We start from the raw sequence: 26,720 nt of genomic DNA on the forward strand, positions 1-26,720 counted from the left end.
CCATGACCTTCTCCTGGTCACAAAGGAGCCCCCTGCCCAGTTTACTGGTGATCGGACGCCTGGTGCAGATTTGTATGAGGGACAAACAAACAAACAAACATACACACATACATGGACTCTGCTTTATATATTAGACTAGCAATGTTCACCTGTCAAAGACATGTTTTAGAATGAATTTCAAAAGGATTTGATATGTTAGGACTGATAGGCACTGGCAGTGTGTCACCATGAGGAGGTCACTTCAGCTGTCTGTGCTAATACTGGAAAAGCAAAAGAAATGCCAGCAATTGTGTCTCAAATGTTGTAAGTCTCCTCAGCGTCAGTAAATATTATTATTATTATTATTATTGTCAAAAAGTTTAGTAAAGTCACGCCTTTTGACCAGAAGGGGTTTCCTGTTCCTGAGAGACTTTGCATTCCACTATCTTGGTTTACCTACAGTGTGCTTACTTTATTGTTGTATATTATTTGTTGCTTTGAATAAATTACAATCACCTGTCTGTCATCTCCAGTCATCTGACGGTGACTCCTGCACTCGGCTTTCTGTTGGCCAAACCCTGTGAATTAGCACATTTTCCAGAGGTCCATGAAACCCCTCTTTTACATGGTCCTTTGAGTCGAAAGCTAAACTGACCAACCCGAGAGCAAAATGGCCAAGGCAGTGTGTGCGGAGGAGCCTAACCTCATCTCTAGTGCACTGGACATCGATGTAGAAGAGAACATCTGAGCTGTCATCTCCACATTCAGCCAAACCCCAACTCACACACTGCAGACCACCCATCTGTGGGCGCCGCTACGGCCTTTCAGACAACGGGCTCAGTGCACTAAGCTTGAAGTGCTCGGCCGAGGCTGCTGACAGACGAGGATTCCATCTCACCGTTTGGACTGGGATGTGAGATCCTGTCCTTCCAGAGGTAACGTGTTGTCCATCACGAGCTCCAAGCAAAGCGCAGATAGCAAACTGAGAAATGCAGTGAAGTAACCGATCAGTTAAATCACATCATGGCAGTAACACATGCAGTGTGCGTTCAGCTTTACTACGACTCTTTGTTTTTTCCCCCATCGAGACAAGTGAAGAAGAGAAACGCGCTGAACTGGAGGAGATTAGGATTTTGTAAGTAATGAGCAATGTAATGAATTTAATTTAAGTGACGTTTCCCAGCACTGGTCGCTTGTGAACTTTTGTTTTTGTATCTGAGATATCATCACTTAAACAACTGGTGGAAATAAACTGAAGTCTGCTTAAGCAACTGGCTAAATAAATAGGCAGAAATGCAATAATGTTTTATTTTTCATCATCATATCATTTTAAAGACAGAATTATTGACATAACCAATCAAAGTTCCAACTAATTTGCATTGTTGTGTGGCTCTGAAGTATTAATTAATTAATCCTACTTTGAGCCATTCACTAATTAGTGTTGTACTGTTTGTTCATTTGTTTCTGTTACACAAAACTATTCAATAAAGAAAACAAAATAATTTAATATACAGAGGCAACTGATTATTAAAACTGTTTTTTGTATTAGAAAGTAATCCCGGAGTTATTTCTGCTTTAAAGAAAAATATTAATTTGCTTGAAGGAAATATGATAAATTGTAATTAATACAAAGTGACTTTCAATTACAAATTTGAACTGAGAGATTAATTGCAATTGAATTTTTAATCAGTTGTCCTCATGCAAACACATAATTTAGAGCCATTACAAATGATGAAAATCATAATAATTGTGTACAATATACAGCGCCATTTCTTGCTCTATGAAGTCTCCACAGAAGCAGAGGGCCATCGAAGCCACTAAGGGCCCCCAAGCTGCAAGTTCAGCCTCAGTATATTTGTGGAGTGTGAACATCACCTGTCTGTGTGTAGCCAGCTAAGCCCCGTCATGTGTTTCATGAAGCACTTACAGTATCTGATTACAAATTAAACATTTGATTTAAACAAAACTCAGCTGCAGTGGCAGGAAAGCTTTGGCTTGTGTTTGTGGGGTAATTAATTCAAAATCAGTGATTATCACCAGACAGTCGTGTCGCACAATGAGTGACGTCTACCGCCAGGAATGATGGGAAGGCTGACTGAGAGTCAGGAGGAAAATAACAGGAGCGAAAGTCACATTGATATCTAAGATGGCATGAAAAACGTAAAAAGAAGAAACTTGAAGAGAGAATGTGCACAGAATGAAGGTAAAGCATTTGTTAACGATGATGCGATGGATCAGAGGTGGGAAGAATAGAAATAAAACAACTTCGTTACTGTGCTTGAGTAGAATTTTCAGGTAGGTTATCTGTATCTTTACTTGGGTATTTTATTTATTTGAGACTTTTTACTTGAACTCATTGCAATTAAATTGAAAAAATTCTGCTCCCTACATCATAAATAAATCAATAAAACATCCGCAACTTACTATGTAGCCAACAAGTGTCTGTGTCAGAACAAATAGGGTGATCTAGATCAGATAATTTTATTAAATTATTTGCATGTATGTGCGAAATTGAAGGACTATTCCATTATATTTATTTGCACAATGTATGTCTTTCATTTCTGTGAATACAAAACATTAAGCGCACGGGAGAGAAGCGAAAGGAACAGCATAGGCAGTAACTGTGATGATTTAAAGGGCGAAGATATCGTCAAACCAAAGTGAAGCAACGCTGGGCTTATTAATGATATCGAAGATACAAGGAGGTCACAAAATACGCCCCTTAACAAGTGGTTGGCACAAAAACGAGCCTTGGTGGTGAATGCGTCGCCTTTTGTCCCAGCCATAAAAACAAGAGGTGATGGCGTTCAAAATTCACCTTCCGATATTAAAGAAACACATTGGAGAGAAACATCTGAAGAACTTCTGGTTGTGCAGGAATAGTTGGCATTCGCAGCAGGGTGTCGATTCAAACACTTGGAAAGTAGATTTTAGATCCAAACTAATATGCAGATATAGACGTACATATACGTGTGTGTGTGTGTGGTTATACAATTAAATGTTAAAGTAGAACGAGTCTCAGATCCCAAATTACACATAAAGGAAAATAGATTACATTGCAAAATCTTGCAAAAATATGAATCAGAAAATGACAATACTAAAGTTGGTCACTAGATGGCACCATTGTTACTACAGACACTATTGAGAAGCGTTTCACAGAGTTAATGAATTACAAATAGTAACAAAAATAACGTTATTAATAAATTACATATTCTGAGTTAACAGTGCCTTATAAGAACTACAGAAACAAAGTTCTCAAAAATATACTATAATATAATAATAGCTTATTGGTTCTAAAATAAACCATATATGCGCAAACAATTTAATATGAACACAATTCTTATTTTGCAATTCTTATTCCAATCTTATTTGCAGTGGTGATGGACAGGCTGACAGACAGACGACATTAGACAGGAGTCCCCGTGGACTGTGATGTTTGCTGATGACATTGTGGTCTGTAGCGAGCAGGTTGAGGAGACCCTGGAGAGGTGGAGATATGCTTGTTACAGAGATATCAATTACTAGCCAACCCGCGGCGTAGCATACACCGCATAATTATGTATTGATGGGTGAACACTTGCTGAACGACACAGTTGTCCAAATGCCGTGGGTTTGAGGATACCACTGTGAGTGAATGAAAAGATGGACCTCTGGAGAGAGCAACATATAATTGCCCGTGACTGACAGCGGGATCGTCTGTGACGATGAAGGCCACGCTGGTGAAAGTTACTTCGTCGGTAGGGATAAGTGTCAGTACTTGTAGATTAAGGTGTAGCGAGTCTTCGTTATTGACGCTTAATTTAGCTTGCATACTGAGATGTTCCGGAGTCACAGTTGAGAAACACTTTTTTAATGTATTTTAAGCACAGGAAAAATGAACGTGAAACAACCGTAATGTAATAAGCCACCAAGAAAAGTAACGTGGCGCTGTAGTAGTGCTGCTGCTTTGCAGTAAGGAGACTGTGGAAGATTGTGGGTTCGCTTCCCAGTTTCTCCCTGTGTGGATAGCGCTTTGAAATATCGTCATTACTGACATATCCTATTTTTCAGCATATCGTTTTAATTATTTTTGACCCCTTGTATTATTTCTTTTTAATATTTGCCATATTATTTCACCTATATTAAATTTTTCACTTATTTATGAGATGTTAGGTGGATAATCTGCAATGTTAGTGTATAATATGAAAGATATTTATGTTTATCGTCATCATTAAAATGTGTTAAATATCTTATTTAACTTGATTGTTGTTGTAGTTAAGTTAGCTGTTTATGAAAGCACGATAGCGCTTTGGGCCAAATTAGTATTACAGATTATTTTTGTCTTCATTTCCACAGTCACATTCCTCCATAAAGGCAGAGAATATAAATCCGGCTTTGATTACATTTATTAAATATCAAAACGAGTCCAAGTGCCCTTATTGTAAAAAGCAAAAAGACCTCAGCATCCTGAGTCATGAAGGCCACATTGTCTAACAATACTGACGTTTAGATTTCTGAACTGGAACTTTTCCAAAAAAAAAATACAGTTTAAAAAGCTGAGCTAATCCTGCATTTTCCATTGTTTGCAGGTTTTACTATTTACAGATGTAACACAGGGTGTGTCCCAAGTGGCCATTTCCATTGTTGTTTTTGTCAGATGAATAGCCATGACTGTGGAATTGTCATGTTGATGGTGTGACCATTTCATATTGTAACTATCTTTTGTGTATGTCTGTATTTAATGTTGTGCCCAGGTTTCCAAAGAACCATTTAATGGTGTCTCTGTATTTCATCATCGAGAGCCCCTTCAATTTTAATGAGTTGTGTCTCAACTTTAGTCCTCTCTTCTTTCATTGTAGTATTTGTAAAGAGAGGATTATATCTGGTTACTGGTTCCCATTTTTGTCACCTTCTACAATTTGTGTTGGATATTTGTGTTATGTTTATTTTATTTTATTATATTTGTATTTTTTTTATTTCAGCATACTGTCCCTAGTGGTTTTGATGTTCCAGTAACGCCTACCTTTCAAAATCCAGATATTTTAAATGAATGTTTATAATGGTTTGTATAAATGTTTTTGTAACATTAAACTCCTTTTAACAACGTGACTCTGCTCAGTCCTCTTTAGAATGACATGCTGGCTTTGAGGAAGTGCTGGTGTAGAATGTTACTTGAGAACTTCAGCCACAAGGGGTAAATGACATTTAAATTTCCTTTAATAACTCTAATTTAGTTCTGCGGTAATGTGGCAAATATACTTAGCCATATTGTAAATCAAAGACAAATAGTCACAATGCTTACCATTATAAACTTAGTGCTTCTTTTTGAAATCACTGAAGTAACTGCTCACATCGGACTGAGCGAGCAAACGCCTTTCTAAATGAAGGCCAAGAACCAAACAAAAAATTAGAAGGTACAGAAATAATGGACAGCCAGGACAGGGTCATTTATTGTGCTTATTCTTTTGGTTCTTTTTTAACATTTCCTTAGGTAAATATTATTTTCTCTGTTTCCAGGTTTAGACTTTATTGAGCCATTAATGAGAAGACAGAAGATGAGTAAAGACTTGCACTACATCTGAAATGAAAAAAAAAAAGTCTTACTATTCTGTTCCATAGCACTGCGTTCTGCAGATTTCAGATCTTTACTTTTAGAAGAAACGTCAGCCTTCCTTCTTCAACATCCAGCACAGGGCACTGATGAGCAGGTACAGACACTTCATTTTATAAACTTCCATAAGAAAGATGAATTCCATTTTGTTGATGCTGGCTTACAATGCCTGTGGTATAGTGAATAAAATGTATAAAAAGACTTAATGCTTGTCTCAGATGCCGACTGTTAATCGTTAAGCAGTAGGAGTCAAAGCCCAAAAGACTAAAAGCCTGTTTTACATCTTCTGACAAACTGGAGTACCAGTACAACTCTTAAAGGCCTTAAAACATTTGAAATGCATTGTGTGCTGTGTTAATAATAGTGTGTGGTAAGAAACATTGAAGACTTGTAGAATCTGTGATGAAAAGCAGTAATGTTAATATGTTAATAATGTATAACAAATTCAGAATATACTGTACATTATTTTTTTTACTTACATTCCTTATAAATGTGGAGGTAAAGGCTATAAGCTTTATGATGACCATTTAAAGAATTTTCTTTTTTTTTAATAAAACATATTACAGCAACACAGAATCCTTCAGCATCTTACCGAGGCAGAGAAGTGGTGTGCTGAGAACATTTCTGTGTTCAGAGGGCGAATCTCACTCCCTGCATTACTGTCAATGGACAAAGACGACACTGAGGAGGCCCTTCAGAAATCTGATTTGCTATCTGAAAATCTAGAAGAAGACGAGAGGTCTTTAGACCCTTCATCATCCTTTTTTCACATATGAAAGACATGCATCTGTTTTTAGATACCGTGAGAGGAAAAAGGAAAATGACTGAGTTTAGTGAGAAAACGTATCAAACATACATGGCCCTCATTGTTCAGTTACAACCTACAATTCTTGTTCTTTATTTTATATATTCTTTAACTTTTTTGTAATAAATGTTGCAAACCAATTTCATCTTTACAGTCCATTTTCTCAGATCTGCACTTCTTAGTGTTATGTATTAAAATAATGTTTTATAAAGCAGGGCAAGGCAATTTTTATTTTTAAAGAACATTTTCAACAGCAGCCAGAATTGAACGAAAGTGCTGTACAAGAAAGAGAAAAAGAAGCAGTTCACATATACTGTATGTACACAGCACAAAACTGCAAGAATAACCAACAGTTACATAAAAGATAAACTCAAAATACACATACATACATATTTATAATCATGAATGTAGCAGCAGCATTTTAAAAGAGAAAGAGGAATTGTGAAATCCTAATCTCCTCCACTCCAAAATTAGCCTTTTACCTTTAATGCATTTTAATTACAGTTGTCCCCAAATAAATCATATCAATATTCAAAAGAATATAAATGTGAAATCTTCAACAACAAAAATATTTATAATTATAATAATAATGAGCTTTTAACAATTAAATTTCCATATTATGTAAATCCAGCTTCAAAATAAACATAATAATAATACAGAGAAGAATTTCTCACAAAATGCAAGGAAGAACCATACATACTCCAGAACTGAAATTTATGTATTTATTATACAGCCATACCACATATGTGAACTGTAGCCATGCGTTTAAAAGTAAAGGTGTAAAAATGGTTCTTCTGAGTGATTCTGTATAGGAAAACCATTTTTAGTTTCCAAATCCACACAAAGATTCAAGAAAGAACTTGCTTCTTAGATCCATAAATTATTTATTTAAATAACTTCTGCAAAAAGCCAAAGATCTCATCTATCTATCTATCTATCTATCTATCTATCTATCTATCTATCTATCTATCTATCTATCTATCTATCTATCTATCTATCTATCTATCACATAGTGCCTTTCCACTCTATATATCTATCTCACAAGCTCTATTAATAATTATAAATAGATGAAGTAGATATGTTGAATCCCAATGGCTTCCTGATTTTTAAAGGTCTCTCCCTTCATCCAGTAACCACAGGCTCAGTTCAGGTTTTCTTGACCTCTCAGTGTCCTGCTAGGTAGCCTGATGTTCTGTTTTGTCCTCACAGCGGCCTTTTTAAAGCCTAAAGAGCCCACTTCATATGTAAATGAATGAAATGTTCTTGGTCAAGCAGTGGTCTATGAGGAACCACACAACCCGTTAAAGTGCCATTATTATTAGTTTTAAGAGTGCCCAGTCTTATTAGTAAGTCTTTTATAAGATATTTCACTCTTCTTTGTACACAATGCTGGGGAGGTCTGAAAATTTAAAGTCCACCTTATGAGAAGGATTTAGGAGTTGTGGTGGACTCGACTCTATCAAGTGCCAGACGGTGTTCAGAAGCCAATAAGAAGGCTAACAGAATGTCAGATTATATAGCGCCTTGATGTGTGGAGTACAAGTCCCAGGAGGTTCTGCTCCAGCTTTATAACACACTGGTGAGACCTCATCTGGAGTCCTGTGCTCTTCAACACGGTTATTCAAATACAAATTCAGTTGTGCCAGATTTTCAAACCAAGATATTTAACTGGGCCAGACATTTTCAGTGGCCAGTAAACAACAGAGACATTTTAAAACAACACAAATGAATGTGCTGACAAACAAGTCATGTTTATTCATTGTTACCCTTTTAAATTTGGTCACATCTGACACAGTCACATCAAAAAGAGCATTAAAAACAATACAAAAGCGATAACTGAATAGAATCTGAGGTGGTAGCAATACTGTTTGATTTTTCTGAAATTTAAAAATGTAAACATCACCACCAATATCTAATCACCCATGGACAACTGCCTTTGTCCAAGAAGGTGCTACAGTTACCAGGAGCAACATCACATCATTGGAGAGAGGCCAGCTGTGCTTAGCACACGACTGGAAACTGCTGGTAGATATTGGCCAACAGTTGGTGTTTCCTCCAGAGATTGCCACTACCACCTTGAGACCTGACATGCTGCTCTGGTCCCCTTCCTTAAGGAACGGTTACATTATCAAGCTCACCATACCCTGGGAGGATTCCGTGGATGAGGCATACGAGCGGAAATATCTACGCTATGCTAAGTTAGCTACTGAAGCGCAACATTGCGGCTGGAGCATGGAAGTTCGCCCAGTGGAAGTTGGATGCAGAGGGTTTGTGACAACATCTACCATCAAACTACTAGCAGAGCTGGGAATTAGGGGCCAGAGCCAGCGTGCAGCCATCAAAGCTGCATAAGAGGCAGCGGAGAGAAGTAGCCAGTGGCTTTGGATGAAGAGGAATGCCCTCTGCTGGCCCCCCAAGTAACAACCTTAGGCTGCTATACATAGGTTCATGAGATGTCAGTCATTTGACACCAAAGCAACTCTCATGACTAATTGGGCAAGGGACACAAGCTTAGGGCTGATCACCCTATAGCTGGCCTCCTCTGGTGAGGGTGTATAGTGTGAAAGGCCGAAACACCCCATGAGCCAGAGGAACACTACTGATGATGTGTCCCAATATTCTACAAACTTCTCCAAGTCTACCATTCACCATTCACCGACAAGCATAACTGAACCTATTGTACGTGCTTGCACAAGGATAGTAACATCTCATTCTGTGTTTCGTAATCTGCTCACATCTGACCCAGGCGTATCTCAAAGTTCATAAAATCAAAAAAAGTCCACAATATCAGCAGTAACATTTGTTTCCCTTTTGAAATAAAATAAATATTTTAGTCATATATGACCCAGGCACATCACAAAGTGTATTTATCAGATTAGACAAGCACTATCACTGCTCTCAAAGCTCTCAGCTCACAAAGCCATGACAAGTGATAACAGCGACTAACACACGTGAACACAACGACTACTGCACTCTGAGGGGACACACAGGAGGTTCGTTTAAATCAACACCTGAGTGACTGGAATCCCCCTGTGCCCACCCGCCTACCGCTGCTGTTCATTGGTATCAGCGGTTCACTTCACGTGGCTGAGTCCCAAATTTCAGTTGGTAGCACTCAGTCACACCGTCGGCTCCTATTCATTCCTCTCTGTGTGTTCCTTTAATCGTTTCCTTCTCGAATCGCTGAACTTGAGTAGACGGCCATTCCACACGTACTGCACTTTAATTTCTGTCTTTGTTTCTCCTTTGTCACTCCGTGGCGTTCAGTACAAAGACAGTCATGGAGGTGGTGACCGGTTTAATAACATAAAGGTGGCAGTACGCATACATTGCATTCGGATCAAGTCTGAAGGACTGTGAAGGTACACAGAGGCCGTGACTCCTAGCGCTACATTTTTTGTTTATTTGATGAAAACACATAACGTTTTAAAATTTTAAATTGACAAATCGTCAAGTATAATTATAATAATAATTATTTACATTTACAGAGTGCTTTACTTACAACTCTCACTGCTTTACAAACTCTACACAAGGAGGTCCCAGGACAAGAACCCATGATCTCCTTAATGTGCGTCAGCGGAACTACCATTGCGCCACTTGCACTGGTGAACTGTACTACATAATATTGTACTTGATAGTTTAAAATTACAAATACAGAATTTCCAAAATCAAAGAATATCAACCTTAAGTTGGACAGGTGGTCACAGTATCACAGACTACTAACCCCACCTCTACACATAAAAACGCACTGCATTGTGGGTTGAATGTTGCTAGGCTACACAGACTGTTGCATTCATGTTCTGTACTATTGTAGGAATTTGTGGAGGAATTTCTGAACACTTACAAAATGTGTCTTTATCAGGTTTTCTCTGTGTTTCTGGTTGGACCACTGGCTGGGCAATCAGAATTTGCTTCTTGACTGCAGGTGGCCAGCGGACTGCCATTTTAATACGTAGGGAGTGCAGTTTTGTTCTCCAGGCTACAAAAAGGACATAGCAGCTCTAGAAAATGTCCAGAGAAGAGCAAATAGGCTGATTCAGGGCTACAGGGGATGAGTTATGAGGAAAGATCAAAAGAGCTGAGCCTTTAGAGTTTAAACAAAAGAAGATTAAGAGGAGACCTGACTGAAGTATTTAAAATGATGAAGGGAATTAGTCCAGTGGATCAAGATGGTGACTTTAAAATGAGTTCATCAAGAACATGGGGACACACTTGGAAACTTGTTAAGGGTCAATGTCACACCAACATTAGGAAGTTGTTATTCCATGTCTCTGTGGCTCTTCATGTGAAGAAGAGACCAAGCAGTGTGGTGGGTAGGAGGACTTTAGGAACCTTCAGAACTCGACTTGATGTTATTTTAGAAGAATTCAGCAGATAGGACTGACAAGCTTTGCTATGCTGAATGGCCTGTTCTCGTCTGGATTGTTCTGATGTTCCTGTGCTGTGTGATGTCCTGCCAAAGCTGCAGCAGGCTGTCTGTGTGGACTCTTTAACTGTATGGAGTGGCATAAATGTTTGAGTAGCAGGTTGTTGACAATCACATTCCTTCATTTAATTTTCTTTTCCATTAGTGCTCGACATGAGTGCCTCATCATTACTATGAAGTTCTCATGAGCCAGACATGGAAACTGAATCTGTTTATAACAAGACACGTGTTCATGACGTTCATAGCACATATTCACCTTTTCAGATCTTCTTCTGTAGCTATTCTCATTTTTATATATGGTCACTATTTCTGACTAGACTTCTCCAATGGAGGTTTTGCTGTATTTTTTATGACCAGTACTTTATTGTAACATGCTATCTGTCGAGCCGTGCTGTTTAGGATTACTGCACATGCTCACAACACAGTTACTCCACGTTTGATAACATGTCGATAGAATCACGCTGCCTGAGTTTATAACAGTGATGTTCGACATTTGTCTGGAGTTTTTGTTCATTTTTATGAAGTGCTTGAAGGAGTCTTTGAACCATTTGCATGGTGTTTGTGACCTGACATCCAGATATTCAGTGGTTTCCCAATTCGCAACATGTTTTTAAATCTGTGATTACTTGATGTTATTCATATGATCCTTCAAATAATTGATTTACTACATGCATACACCTTTATGCTTTCAAGCTGTGCTTTGTTAGGGGTTTTTCAAAATTGTTACAAATACAGCTATGAGGCGTGTACAAAAAAATAAAATAATAATCATAATACAAGTCTCTTCATTGCACACAGTTAGTTTCTTTCTTATTTTGGATTTCTTTTAGCTGTTAAAGTTGCTGACACTGTGTGTGTGTAGGAGACCACAGATCTGTCAGTTTGTGTTACAGTAGTACAGTTTGATAAAGCAGGACAAATCGATAAAACACCGAATGTCTTTCTTGATGCCAGCCCTTTTTATCCTAATCTTACATTCAACTTTTTCAGCAGACTCTTAGTGCGGACCTCCAGAGCTCCACTCCATTGAGGAGGGTGTTGCTTTATATTATACATCAGTGATGACACCCAGTTACATTATGGTGAAGGTCAGAGTTGAGGGAGGATTTATCTGACTCAAGTCCAGTAAACCAGGTGACAAAACACTGCGATCCATTTGGCTGTCCAGTGACCTACTCAATCGCAGACCCCTTCAGCTGGACCCATTGTCACTACCCGATCTGCGCTGCCCACCTGATCTGCACACATGCGTATTGAAAGTCTGCTTCATTACACAGTTTACGGTGCTGACCAATCTGTTTTACACAAGCGTTAATAATTTATGGAGTGTGTGATATCATATCTGAGCTGATGTGACACACTGCACGTGTGCTTAATGAAGAAAATAAAATAAACTCCACTTTACAGCACGGCCCGATCTGAACTGAGCGTACCGATCCACCGCTCACAGGGCTGTATTGTCAGTTCAGTTCCACATTAGTTGACCATAATGAGAATATTATGGAAATACTTTGTTGTTCTGCCGAGATTCATCATAGGCTGTGTCTTCAGGGCTTTATTAAGCAGGTTACTTTTCTAATTTTCATTACACAACAAAGCAAATTTACATATAAGAAAGGATTCAAAAATAATACAGGGATGTTGTTGGATTCATGCCCTTAAAAGATTTTGGTGGCCCCATATATATCTAATTCAAAATACTGTATAAACAATAATAAGCTGTAAAATAAAAAGTTATTTTTCAAAATGAAAGAAAACTTACATTAAGATGGAAAATAATGTTTTTTGATTGCTTCCACTTTATTTACAGTATATTTGAAAAGTGTTCTCTTACTTGTTCTGATTACAAAGTCTTTGATCAGATCCTCACTTTAAGGTGCTGATCATTCATTCAGATTGAGATGGCAGGGAGGCAACTGAAGATCTCGGCTGAAAGCAGTGGACTGTAAGAGAGAAATGAGAGGAGATCTGTGAGTCCCCACCACTGAGGTGGTAGGAGAAGATGGTGAGATGAAATAACATTGACAAAGGAACAAATGTACAAGGAAAAGAAAAGTGAACCCAACACCAGTCCTTGAAGCACATCTGTAGAAATGTTCTGTCAAGAAGACAAGGAGTTAGACCAGGAGACACAAAAAGGATCGGTCCGAGAGGGACGACTTGAACCTGTTCAAAGCAGAGCCGCTTATTCCAATTTTATTAGGAGGAGAGATAAGCAGGGGGTGGTGAACCATAACAAAGGCTGATGAACGGGCAAGGAGGATGAGGACAGAGGAGGGAGAAGGAGCTCGAGCAGATCTAAGAGCATTTGTGACTGAAAGCAGTGGAGTCTCAGTAGAGGGACTCTTGGAGAATCCACACTGAAGTAGATCTAGTCGATTATAGTCAGAGAGAAATGAAGAGAGGTGTTTATGAACTATGAGTTCTAGGGTTTTGAACAGAAATGTCAGAATGGACACAGGATGGTAATTTTCAAGGGCAGATGGGATGAGAGAGGGTTTTTGAGCATACGGGTTCAACAAGACATCTTGAAATTAGTAGAGAAGATACTGGGGGTCAGTGAGGCATTGAAAAGAGGAGAGATATAGGGGATGAAGGAAGGAGAGATAGACTGCAGAAAGGTTTGAAGAAATGGGGTCCAGAGCACAGGTCGGGGTCAAAAATGTCCAAGTCATTTAGAGTAGGGAAGGATGCAAGAGGAGAACGACACAGAGGAGACTCAGAAGATGTCTTTGGTGTCTTTTGGTGAACTTGAAAGAGAAAAAAGAAGCAAAAGCATCAGGAAAGAATGACACAGGTCTTGGAGCAGCAGGTGGACTTAAGAGAGATTTAAAGGTAGAGAAAAGCTTGTGAACATTTCTTTCAGAGTATATAATTAAAACGTATTTCTTTGGAGATAGCAGAGATACAGAGAAGAAAGAGAGGAGGGACCTATACTTATCCTAGAAGGATGGAAGTTTCTTATATATATATATATATATATATATATATTATTGTATCAAAAAACAAAACAAAAAAGATACCAAGAAGTTTTACTACATTTTACAAGAGCTATTTACAAGAAATCAAAAGCGAAGGGAAAAAAGAAAAATTGAGGAAAAAAAAAATTCAGTCCATGATCAGAAAACCAAACGGCTCTGTGGCAGCCCCAAACAACCGCAGCTCCTCCGTTGACTCTGTTGATTTAAGGGGCTCCCATAAGGCAGCCGGACACTGAGCCACCCAGCCTCTCTTCAGGCAGCGCGCTGGCTCGCTTAACTGTCACGTGATCCTATGTTGCCCGCTAGATGACGTCATTCAACGCGACAGCTACTGTAGCCATGCTGCCACTGCCTCGCTTTGTGAAGCACTACGGACGCAAGACTGTTGCTGAGTGAGAGAGAAGTGTGAACGAGTTCAGAAACAATCCAATCGCTCAGAGGCAGACAGTAAGTGCTATTGATTTTGGGGATGCACTTTATGGATGTGAGTTTTCATTCGCTCCCATAGAATCGCGGCGCGCGATTTGAATGAGTGGCGAGCGGCGCGTTCGTGTTCCTTAGTTAGGCCCCTGTCGCTACCCGATCTGCGTGCCTACCAGATTTGCGCGCGCAGGCGTCGTGCAGGGTCGTAATAGTTAAGCTATGCGCCTGCGCGCGCAAATCTGGTGGGCACGCAGATCGGGTAGCGACAGCCCCCGCCGAACTTTGCTCGAGTGAATCCTCCTGTGGCCACCCGCGTGCTGTTTCTGTTCATTGGTATCTGCGGTTCACTTCATTTACCTGAGTCCCAAATTTCAATTCGTACCACCCAGTCACGTCGCTGGCGCCAGATCATTCATCGTCATGTGTTCCTTTTGTCGTTTCCTTCTCGAATCGCAGACATTGGGGGAAACGGCCATTCCACACGTACGGCGCTTTGATTTAGTTTTGTCCCTCCGCGGTGTTCAGTAGTGATGGGCGTAGTGAAGCCTCACGAAGCATCTAAACGTTTGAAGCAATTGTGTCGGAAATCGTATCGAAGCATTTAACACTCACCTCTCTAGTGACACCTCCTGGCCATGTTCATTAACGTTACACAAACTCACTTCAATAACGTCTGTTAAAACTCTTACTGCTTTTACTTTTTCGCTGCTACAGACTGACAACGAAGAGAAGGGTTCGTCATCAGCTTCTAGTGTCTGATGTCTAACAAATATAAATATATATAACTAACGCCGAAAGGAAGAATGCACTATACGATAGCAAGAGTTAAACAAAATAAGACGCCTCACTCACTGACCCCCGGCTCTTTCAATGAATATTTACTTTTGCACCGTATCATTATAGTCACTCCTGTTATTAGTATTATAATGAACCCTCATCTTTTCTTGAGATCACATTTAATAGCCTTAAATGTTTTCTTTGTTCTGACTTAATTAAAACGGAGTAGACGGAAAATAAAGGTTTATCCCTGTACTTTGCCATGATATATATAGGTAAGCACATTTGAGAAAGAAAAGGTGAAATCCTTAAATCACAGATGTTATTATTCGATCAAGTATTAAAATATTTCAATTATTAATACTTTACAATATTTTGTGGAGCACAAAATTAACGAGTTCGCTATGAAGAAAAGACGCCGTCAGTGGCTCAACTGACTAAGGTTGTTGCTTTTCAAATTCTGAGCGTAGTGTTAGCACGAGTTCGATCCGAATTAAAGACTCATCAAAAGTAATAATAATAATAAAATGATGAGGAGTGAAATATTTATAACCAATTTGAATTAAATAATTTAGAGAGATACTATGGAAGGATCGCATAAGAGATCTGTTTGGGAATCATCTCCACTTAGAATCGCCATCAAAATGCGATAACTAATTGCGTAAGGCAGCTCACGTATTTACATTAATTCATCTTCTATTCATTGCCATTTGACGTCCATGAACCCCTCCATTGAATAAGGTGATAACAAACCCACTGTGGTAGATCAGGTTGAATTTGCTCTGCTGCACCAAACATTCAAAGGTGTCAATCCGGAGCACATCAGAGACACACACTGGACACTCCGAGGTGAGCAGTGCATGGATCAAGGTCGGTATTAAAGATCTTCTTGAGTGGTGAGGCAACAGAAAGCAGCGGGGTAAACACATCTGGACCTGCTGTCGAAAAATAATTTGCCTTTACCAGCAGCATCCCTCCCTCGTGAACACATCTTCAAGGTCCGGATAGGCGATCAGTAAAAAGTTGTCTTAGTCACAGCACAGTGCAATAACAAAACATAATTGTCCAGTCTGTATCATTCTTAAGCAATCTTCCAGTTATAGAGGCGCAATCCCAGTTACTAACACATTTACCATGTAGCTCCCCCTCCCCCCCAAACACTCAAAGTAAGAACACATTCCACCTTATTAATTTAATATTTAAAAATTTAAACCGCTAAACCCGCCATCAACAACTACAATAACAGTTGAAATCGTCACTCAATTTTTTTTTTTTGTTATAGACTGCTGTTAAATGAAAAAAAAAAAAGAAAAACAGACACTTTTGGGTGACATTTCACAATGAGTGGACGTGGGATCCGAACCCACGCAAGCTTTATTATGGAGCGGCAATGCTACTGCTGCACCACTACTGTTTTCAGCAGAGTGGACGTATATAATGTATGTTTTTTTATGTATGTATGTAATGAAGAGGAAAACAATTATATATAGATGTATACTATGACATACGTTCAGTGTTGCATGAAAACGTTGCACAAGGCGAAGAATGGATATTTATAAGAGTATTATAGTGAGAGATGTGTGGTCACCCGTATTACTAAAGCTCTTCTTTGCAGCATTATGTATTCTATAAGTTGGCATTTGTATGATGTATGATTTATAGTTTTATTTTTTGCCATTAAGTATTATCGGACACAATCATTTAAAATGTATTGATCAGCCACAAACATTCATTTCACCTGGGAATTCTGTCGAGTTTTTGAATTCTGCTGATGCCATATGTACTTCAAACAGGAGCTTGATGAATAATGATTCGAAGCACTAAGCAGACATGTGCACTGGAATCGTCAAGCTTGGTTAGAAGCACTGAGCAGACATGCGTACTGAGATTGCATCATGACGAGGCTTAGAAGCACTAAAGCCTCAACACACTCAAAGCCATTGACCTCTATATTTTGAGAGTCTATCTGACACATAACTCTCTAGTTATATTTTGTAATTCGTATTGACATTACACATTTCAGTTTATAGTTAAGTGACGGCCTGAAACTATAATTCAGGTAGTTGCTGAGAATTAATTATTGTTCTTGCAGATTGCTGTGATTTCCTTTGTCTGATACATAGTGTCCAAGATATATTGTCATATATCAACTTTATATATATAAAAAGATTAGGTAAATTGTGCAACCTTTTTATGGAACGTTTAATTTTGTTCAAATCCGTACGTCATATAGTATACATCTATAAATATAATTTTTTCATCTTCATTAGGAGAATACAACAATGATACTCTCGTGTCAATTAAACCAATTTAACGTGCATATGTCATACAACATATTTCTACATTCGCCGCTGTAAGAACAGTAGTAGTATTTCAGTTGTGTGGAGCTTGTTAATTATCCCGATTAGGTGGCTCAATGGTATTGCAACTGTCTCTCAGTAAAAACACCAGGGGTTTGCGTCGTTGATCCTCCTCTTGTGAAAGGTTTTTTTTTCCAATTCCTCCATTTAACAAAATTTTCGAACTTGGATGGATAGCGAGCGAATCGAGCTATCAAGAGAAGGTTTGGCCGCCATAGTCGGGCAGGGGGTACACGTTCCTAATTATATTGTGTATGTAAAGAGTTTCACTGTAAAACGTAATAAGCTTCATATTTGTGTGCTTGGAGACCCTGGTGTCGTACTGAATTTGAATTGTAGAAAAACAAACTACTGTCCAGCATGCCTAAATGTGTCTTTTCGTTTCTGACAACAGGTGGCCTACGTAGTTCTTAAATTGGTATTGAAATGCACACACAAGTCTCCTAAATTATTTATTGAAATGCCTACATTTACAGTGTCCATTTTAGGAAGTCGTAGTTTTTTCTTGTTCCCGTTATTAGGAATTATAATTTTTCAGTGTCACATATTATTAGTTACTACTTGCGAGTCCCGTATCATTGAGATTCTGTTTTATATTTTGTATAAGCAAACTTTTTAAAAGGAGTGTTAATTGAACCGACTATAGCAGACTTGTCATCTTCTTAAAATGACTTTATTGATTTGATATTGACACTTAATCATAAGGTCAGAAACCAAGGAGATTATGAGTTTGCATGGACTGTGCTGTTTCTTTTTTTTCATGATATCGCGTCAGTAGAGAGTGCGTCACGTTAACAATGCATTCTGTCCTAAATGACAATGCACACGCTTTTTGATATTTCCTAAAGGCCAATGTGTCTCAGTTTGCTCATTAATATATTTTGATAGTGTATTTTAGTGAGAATGATTTTTAAACATATTACCCATGTTCAATTCCCATGTAATGTTTGGTGAGAATAAATAAAAAAGTAAAAACACATATAATAGTTATGTTGCATTGTTTATGATTAACAAAATTCATCGTTTATCTGAAATGTTGTACTTATACAGTCGATTTATTCCACTTCTGAAGGTGTACATTGTCGGTATTCTCCATTGCATTTGCCCTTCAGTGTAACGTGTGCCAGTACAACTGAGGGGTGGCAGACGCAGCCTTTGATAAGATGCATTCACAAGGAAAGGATGTTGCTGACAAAGTCAGGTGCTTTTTTGAAAGTTTGGCACCAGATGTGCTTATCCAGCTGCTCCTTCTTGTCAGTACTTGACTGATCTTTATGTTCACCTCTGGATGAATTCGCTAAGTTTCTTTACAACTTTTTTTGTCTCATTAACGCAGAATTCCCAAGGCTTTCCTTAAATTGCAGAAGACACTGTTGATGGCGCTGAAAGACAGTTGTGATTAGTTATGCAGCACACGCTTTTACTCAAATTGCTTTTTGGAAATCAATAATACAAATCAGCTACAGATCTGGGAATCACTGAATAGTAAAAACGTTTAATGAGGAGTGTCTTGCGCATACAGTGCATCCGGAAAGTATTCACAGCGCATCACTTTTTCCACATTTTGTTATGTTACAGCCTTATTCCAAAATGGATTAAATTCATTTTTTTCCTCAGAATTCTACACACAACACCCCATAATGACGAACGTGAAAAAAGTTTACTTGAGGTTTTTGCAAATTTATTAAAAATAAAAAAACTGAGAAATCCCATGTACATAAGTATTCACAGCCTTTGCTCAATACTTTGTCGATGCACCTGTGGTAGCAATTACAGCCTCAAGTCTTTTTGAATATGATGCCACAAGCTTGGCACACCTATCCTTGGCCAGTTTCGCCCATTCCTCTTTGCAGCACCTCTCAAGCTCCATCAGGTTGGATGGGAAGCCTCGGTGCACAGCCATTTTAAGATCTCTCCAGAGATGTTCAATCAGATTCAAGTCTGGGCTCTGGCTGGCCACTCAAGGACATTCACAGAGTTGTCCTGAAGCCACTCCTTTGATATCGTGGCTGTGTGCTTAGGGTCGTTGTCCTGCTGTAAGATGAACCATCACCCCAGTCTGAGGTCAAGAGCGCTCTGGAGCAGGTTTTCATCCAGGATGTCTCTGTACATTGCTGCAGTTATTTTTCCCTTTATCCTGACTAGTCTGCCAGTCCCTGCCACTGAAAAACATACCCACAGCATGATGCTGGCACCACAATGCTTCACTGTAGGGATGGTATTGGCCTGATGATGAGCGGTTCCTGGTTTCTTCCAAACGTGTCACCTGGCATTCACAACAAAGAGTTCAATCTTTGTCTCATCAGACCAGAGAATTTTCTTTGTCATGGTCTGAGAGTCCTTCAGGTGCCTTTTGTCAAACTCCTGGTGGGCTGCCATGTGCCTTTTATTAAGGAGTGGCTTCCGTCTGGCCACTCTACCATACAGGCCTGATTGGTGGATTACTGCAGAGATGGTTGTCCTTCTGGAAGGTTCTCCTCTCTCCACAGAGGACCTCTGGAGCTCTGACAGAGTGGCCATCGGGTTCTTGGTCACCTCCCTGACTAAGGCCCTTCTCCCCCTGATCGCTCAGTTTAGATGGCTGGCCAGGTCTAGGAAGAGTCCTGGTGATTTCGAACTTCTACCACTGACGGATGATGGAGGCCACTGTGCTCATTGGGACCTTCAAAGCAGCAGAAATCTTTCTGTAACCTTCCCCAGATTTGTGCCTCAAGACAATCCTGTCTCTAAGGTCTACAGACAATTCCTTTGACTTCATGCTTGGTTTGTGCTCTGACATGAACTGTCAACTTTGGGACCTTATATAGACAGGTGTGTGCCTTTTCAAATCAGGTCCAGTCAACTGAAGTTACCACAGGTGGACTCCAATTAAGCTGCAGAAACATCTCAAGGATGATCGGGGGAAACAGGATGCACCTGAGCTCAATTTTGAGCTTCATGGCAAAGGCTGTGAATACTTACGTACATGTGCTTTCTCAATTTTTTTATTTTTATTAAATTTGCAAAAATCTCAAGTAAACTTTTTTCATGTTGTCATTATGGGGTGTTGTGTGTAGAATTCTGAGGAAAAAAATGAATTTAATCCATTTTGGAATAAGGCTGTAACATAACAAAATGTGGAAAAAGTGATGCGCTGTGAATACTTTCCGGATGCACTGTATACTGGTGTAATGACCACGTCGGCTTTAGTGAAGCGTTTCTTAGCCTCTCTGATACGATCGACATGGCGTAGAATAGATTCTGGATTGTTATAATACATGCTGCCTTACTCAAAATATGCTCATTAATTTGTTACAGATTCTAGGTGGACACGATTCCACACCAAGGAAGAAGGTGCCCCGTGTAAATCGTTCATAATGTCTCCAAAATATATTTGTTAATTTACAGACAAGTACTACATAACTGTTTCGTACAAAGTCCTTATTTTGACATACGCGAGCCCCAATTAGGATGTGAACTCGCGTTAGCACACCTTATCGCTGTAAGGTGCATAGATATCAATGACGTCATTACACTAGCGTGCCTCAAAATCACGTGACGGGCGCATTTGAAACAAGCCTCGAAGCGGCAAGCTCGACACAGTGCCGAAACCTCAGTATCGAGCGGCCCATCACTACTCACAAGACTATCCAACAGAGAGACACGAGAGTGCAGTGCAGTAGGCCAAGTCGTATTGTATGTATGTATAAATGCATTTTCTAAAATTATTATTTTTGCAAATGCCCTTTGCTACTATAGTTAAAAAGGTGATCTGACCAGCGTTATAAGTTTCTCTTTAACATTTGCGGTATTTTCATTCAACGACTAGACGACTGTCACCAATTCTGTTTCAACAGTCATCGTCACACGTGACTTGGGGGATTCGCTGTGGCTCCTTTTAATAATTTATTTGTGCTTCCATGCTGTGAACTCGCGATCAGAGTCCTGTGCGCACTGATAGAGTTGAAAAGCATAAATCACAAGTCTGTTAAGTTGTCAGAGGATTAAATGAAGAGACTCAGTGCCCAACAGTTAAAGTTTAATCCAACAACTGGAAGTTACAACAGGAAACAATAGTCCTCCGAACTTTCTCGATTTCTTAACCCCTTGATGCCTGAATTTATTTACAATTATATAAAAAAATTAATTATTTGTGTTTTTGCTGTCAAATAGATGCTAATTAAGTGGAGATTGTTAATTTGAATATAGCACATATATTAAATATAAATTTAGGTATGATGCAAATTAGCGACATTAGGCATAATTGGGTATAATAGTAATTAAACATATTTTCCACTCTCAGGTATGTGGATTATTTTATTGATGCTGTTATTGATCAATTCCTCCAGTCAACAATTCAAACTACAAAAGTTTTCCAAAAATCAGTAGATTGTCATGAAATTAACAAAAAGTCACATGAGGAGAAACCGTCTTACTCATGGAATTCTCGAAAGCAGTTGTTGTTCTTGTTGAGGCACAAGTGAACATTGCACTTTGAACATTTGATTACAGTCTGGCCTTTACAATTTGGGTGTTTGCAGCGTTGCCGTCCACTTTCAACCACTGGCCAGTGATCCACAGCATCTGAACGGACTTCCAGTGTTGGAATAGCCTTAGCTGGACCTCGATGTTTCTTCTTTTCGAAATCCCTTTCAACATCAGATGAAGGCCGCCCCCTCTTCTTCCTTGACATATCCTTGCCTTGCATGCAGAGTGCCTGTGCAACTGATGTTCTAAAAGCTAGCAAATCCTTCTGCTTCTTTCTTGGTACATTCAGTGAATCACAATCACGTCGATACAACAACCAGCTGTTTACAATGACCATGTCAACAAAATGAAAAAAGAACCTATGATAGTACTTTTTTGACCTTATGTGGATGCGACAATATGCAATTAGTGCATCAAGAGCATCAATGCCGCCCATGAACTTGTTGTACTGGCTGATGATATGGCTAATGATTGCAGGTTGATGGGTTTAAATGATTAAATATGAAAGTAATCACTTTCTTTCTTTCATTGATTGATTTGGGAGGAAGATTGGTTAGGAATGATAGAGACCAGAGAACCATCATTTTTATTTAAGGAAATGTTTTGTTATTATACTGTGCTGTGACTAAGACGACTTTTACTGATCGCCTATTCGGACCTTGAAGATGTGTTCACGAGGGAGTGATGTTACTGGTAAAGGCAGAGGCTTTTCTGATAGCATGTCCAGATAGATAGATATTTTATGCAAATTTCCCCTTGGGGAATAATAATCCAGCAGCAGCATACTCATAAAAAAATATTAAATTAAAGAGTGATAAAAATGCAGGTTTCACAGACAGTAACTTTGTATAATGTTAACGTTTACAGTCCAGTCCAATTTATCATCCAGCTGCACTCACAGGTATTTATAGGTCTGCACCCTCTGCACACAGTCATCTCTGATGATCATGGGGTCCATGAGGGGCCTGGTCCTCCTAAAATCCACCACCAGCTCCTTGGTTTTGCTGGTGTTCAGTTGTAGGTGGTTTGAGTCTCACCATTTAACAAAGTCCTTCATTAGGTTCCTATAATCCTCCAGTGTTATCAGTGAACTTTTGCACATGGCAGGACTCCGAGTTGTATTGGAAGTCTGATGTATATAGGCTGAACAGGACCGGAGAAAGTACAGTCCCCTGCAGCGCTCCTGTGTTGCTGACCACAATGTCAGACCTGCAGTTCCCAAGACGCACATACTGAGGTCTGTCTGTAAGACAGTCCACGATCCATACCACCAGGTATGAATTTACTCCCATCTCTGTCACCTTGTCACTAAGGAGCAGAGGTTGGATGGTGCGGAAGGCGCTAGAGAAGTCCAGAAACATAATTCTTACAGCACCACTGCCTCTGTCCAAGTGGGAGAGGAATCAGTGTAGCATATGGATGATGGCATCCTCCGCTCCCACTTCTCCTGGTATGCGAACTGCCGAGGGTCGAGAGCGTGGCGGACCTGTGGCCTTAGGTGGTGAAGCAGCAGCTGCTTCATGGTCTTCATCACATGTGACGTCAGAGCGACAGGCCGAAAGTCATTCAGCTCAATAGGACGTGATACCTTTGGGACAGGGGTGATACAAGATGTTTTCCAAAGCTTCGGGACTCTCCCCTGTTCTAGGCTCAGGTTGAAGATGCGCTGTACAGGACTCCCCAGCTCTAACGCACAGGCCTTCAGCAGTTGTGGCGATGCACCATCTGGACCTGCTGCTTTGCTGGCACAAAGTCTCCTCAGCACTCTGCTTACCTGGGCTGCTGTAATTGTGGGTGGGGGGAAACTCTCTCCTATGCTGGTATCTGCAGAAGGATGGGTGGAGGGTGCAGTACTCCGAGGTGAGAGTGGGTTAGGGTGGTCAAACCTGTTAAAGAAGTTGTTCATCAGGTTTGCTCTCTCCACGTCTCTCTTGATGGTGGCATCCTGCTTCAAGCTGCATCCAGTGATGATCTTCATCCCATCCCACACTTCCTTCATGCTGTTATTCTTCAACTTTTGCTCCAGTTTTCTCCTGTACTGCTCCTTCACCACCCTGAGCTGCACTCGGAGTTCCTTCTGCACACGCTTGAGCTCATACTGATCACCACCTTTAAAAGCCCTTTTCTTCTGGTTCAAAAGGCCCTTGATGTCACTTGTAAGCAATGGCTTGTTGTTAGCATAGCAGCATACTGTTCTTACTGGAACTACAATGTCCATACAGAAGTTGATGTAGTCAGTTGTGCAGTCAACAACGTCCTCAATGTTCTCACTATGTGACCCCTGCAGGATATCCCAGTCTGTAGTTCCAGTCTCTCAGAGCCTGCTCTGCCTCAGAGGACCACTTCCTGAATGAGCGTGTGGTTGTAGGTAGGTCCTTCACTCTTGGTTTGTAGTGAGGCTGAAGCAGAACCAGGTTATGATCTGCTTTCCCAAGCACAGGCAGCAGGGTGGCGCTGTATGCATCTTTAACTTTTGCATACAGTAGGTCAATAGTCCTATTTCTCCAGGTGTTACAATCCACATACTGGGAGAAGGCAGGTAATGTTTTGTCCAGCGTCACATGGTTGACATCTCCAGAGATTAGCACAAGTGCCTTGGGGTGCTGTGTTTGTAGTTTAGCAACAGCAGAATGGATGATTTCACCTGCTATCCCCACGTCCGCCCGAGGAGGGATGTAAACAATAACAACGATGACGTGTCCAAACTCTCTGGGCAAGTAATAGGGACGCAAACTTACAGGCAACAGTTTGATGTCCCTGCAGCAAGTGGAGATTTTGACGTTAACATGTCCGGAGTTGCACCACCATGAATTCACAAAGAGAGCTGTGTTAATCTGCACTGCTCTTTAGCTTTAGCACTCAAGTGGACTTTAATGTCAACCTCCATAAAACTTGCCGGGTTTTCTTTTCACCACAAGGCATGTAAAGTGATGTCCAGGCGCTGTTTCATGTTGAATGACAGCTGTATTTAGTTGTGCAGCATGTACTTTTAGTCACATTACACTTTACATACACAGTACAGTATTTCAACTGCAGAGTTTGGATCAATGAATACTAACAGCGCTCACCTTGGAGTGTCCTGTGTGTGTGTGTGTGTCTGTGTGCCGGTGACTGATCTGCGCTGTCTCTCTCATCCTCTCTGATGTGCTTCGGGTGGACATCTTTGAAATTTGCTGTGTGGAACATTAGAACACTCTAGACGAGAACAGGCCATTCAGCCCAACAAAGCGCCAGTCCTATCCACTTAATTCTTCTAAAATAACATTAAGTCGAGTTTTGAAAGTCCCTAAAGTCTTACTGTCTACCACACTACTTGGTAGCTTATTCCAAGTGTCTATCGTTCTTTGTGTAAAGAAAAACTTTCTAATGTTTGTGCGAAATTTACCCATAACAAGTTTCCATCTGTGTCCCCGTGTTCTTGATGAACTCATTTTAAAGTCTTGATCCACTGTACTAATTCCCTTCATAATTTTAAACACTTCAATCATGTCACCTCTTAATCTTTTTTTGCTTAAACTGTATAGCAGAGCAAAATCAAACTGATCTGCCACAGTACTTTAAATATTATATCAGTTAGATCATTTAAGTTGATATGCTAGTTTTTTACGGGTCCCAGCACATAAAGGAGTCAAAGGAAACAAAATTGTGGATGATTTGGCAATAAAAGCAACTAAACATCTTATATTATTGAATTAGAATAAATATTCAGTAAATCCGAAGTTAACAGTCTGACACGACTGAAAATCGAAGAGATGTGGCAAATCATGTTGGACACTGACAGTAAGGGAAGGCATATGTACAGAGTAGAAAGCAGAGTGAGATTCATAGGTAAAGGGGGCAGAACAAGAGAGGAGAAATGATATTAACACGCATCGGGATTGGTCATATTAGGTAAAATTATACACAGTTCAAGACAAAGCAGCATCAGTCTGGAGTTTTTAGAACACTTAATCAGCTAGAGACTGTAGAGCGTGTATTATTAGGGTGCGTGGCATGTAGATTACATCAAGTTCAACATTTTAAATATCTAGGGATGGGTAAATTAACATTACAACAATTATTAAAGTATGGCAATGAGTGTAAATTGATTCATAGATTCATATTAAGTTATATAAAAACTGTAAGGTTATTTGAGAGTGCAACGTCTCGCTGAAAAGTCTTCACATTAAGAATTTGAACACGGAGAGACAAACAAAGATAAGTGCTTAGGGTTTGGAGATAACGTTTTACAGATGTGTAAGTTCTCATTCGCTCAACTCGGAGTTACTGTACATGATTTAAGTGAGAGACGAGCAGCGCGACCTCCAGCCCACCACCAAACTTTACTCGAGTCAATCGCCCTGTGGCTGCCCGCATTTCTTTTCTATTCAATCATTAGTGTGTGTGTCTCCTGTTCACTTTGCGTTTTCAAGTCCATTTTCTACTTCACATTGTCCTGTCACACAGTCGCCACCTCCTACTCTACATTTTGATTACTTACTGTGTATTCCTACAGTCCAAGCTCATTTGACAAAGATTAAGGAGAAAGTGGTGCAGATTGATTTACAACTCCAAATGCCCCCTTCAACCGACCAGCAGAAAGCTGGTAAATACATTAATTCCATAAACAATCACAATTTGAGGAAACCGAGGCCAACAACAGCCACTGTTAAACATAACATAACACAGCATATTGATTTTCAATAATCGATTTGTGGATTAATTATTAAGTAGGGCTAAGATTTACCTCTTCAGTGTTCACTGAGACAATCACAGTACCAGCTTTTGATCTGAATCAGCAAGATCTACCCCCCAAAACAAAGTAAACCCAAGATCATAAAATCAATTTAACAACCACCACCATCTCAAATGTTTACCTCTCCTGCCCCATCAGTCAGTCCACACGGTGGGTGTCTTTCTCACAGCACAGTAA

This window comes from Erpetoichthys calabaricus (assembly GCF_900747795.2).
Source record: "Erpetoichthys calabaricus chromosome 1 unlocalized genomic scaffold, fErpCal1.3 SUPER_1_unloc_6, whole genome shotgun sequence".
In the NCBI taxonomy this organism is placed as follows: Eukaryota; Metazoa; Chordata; class Cladistia; order Polypteriformes; family Polypteridae; genus Erpetoichthys; species Erpetoichthys calabaricus.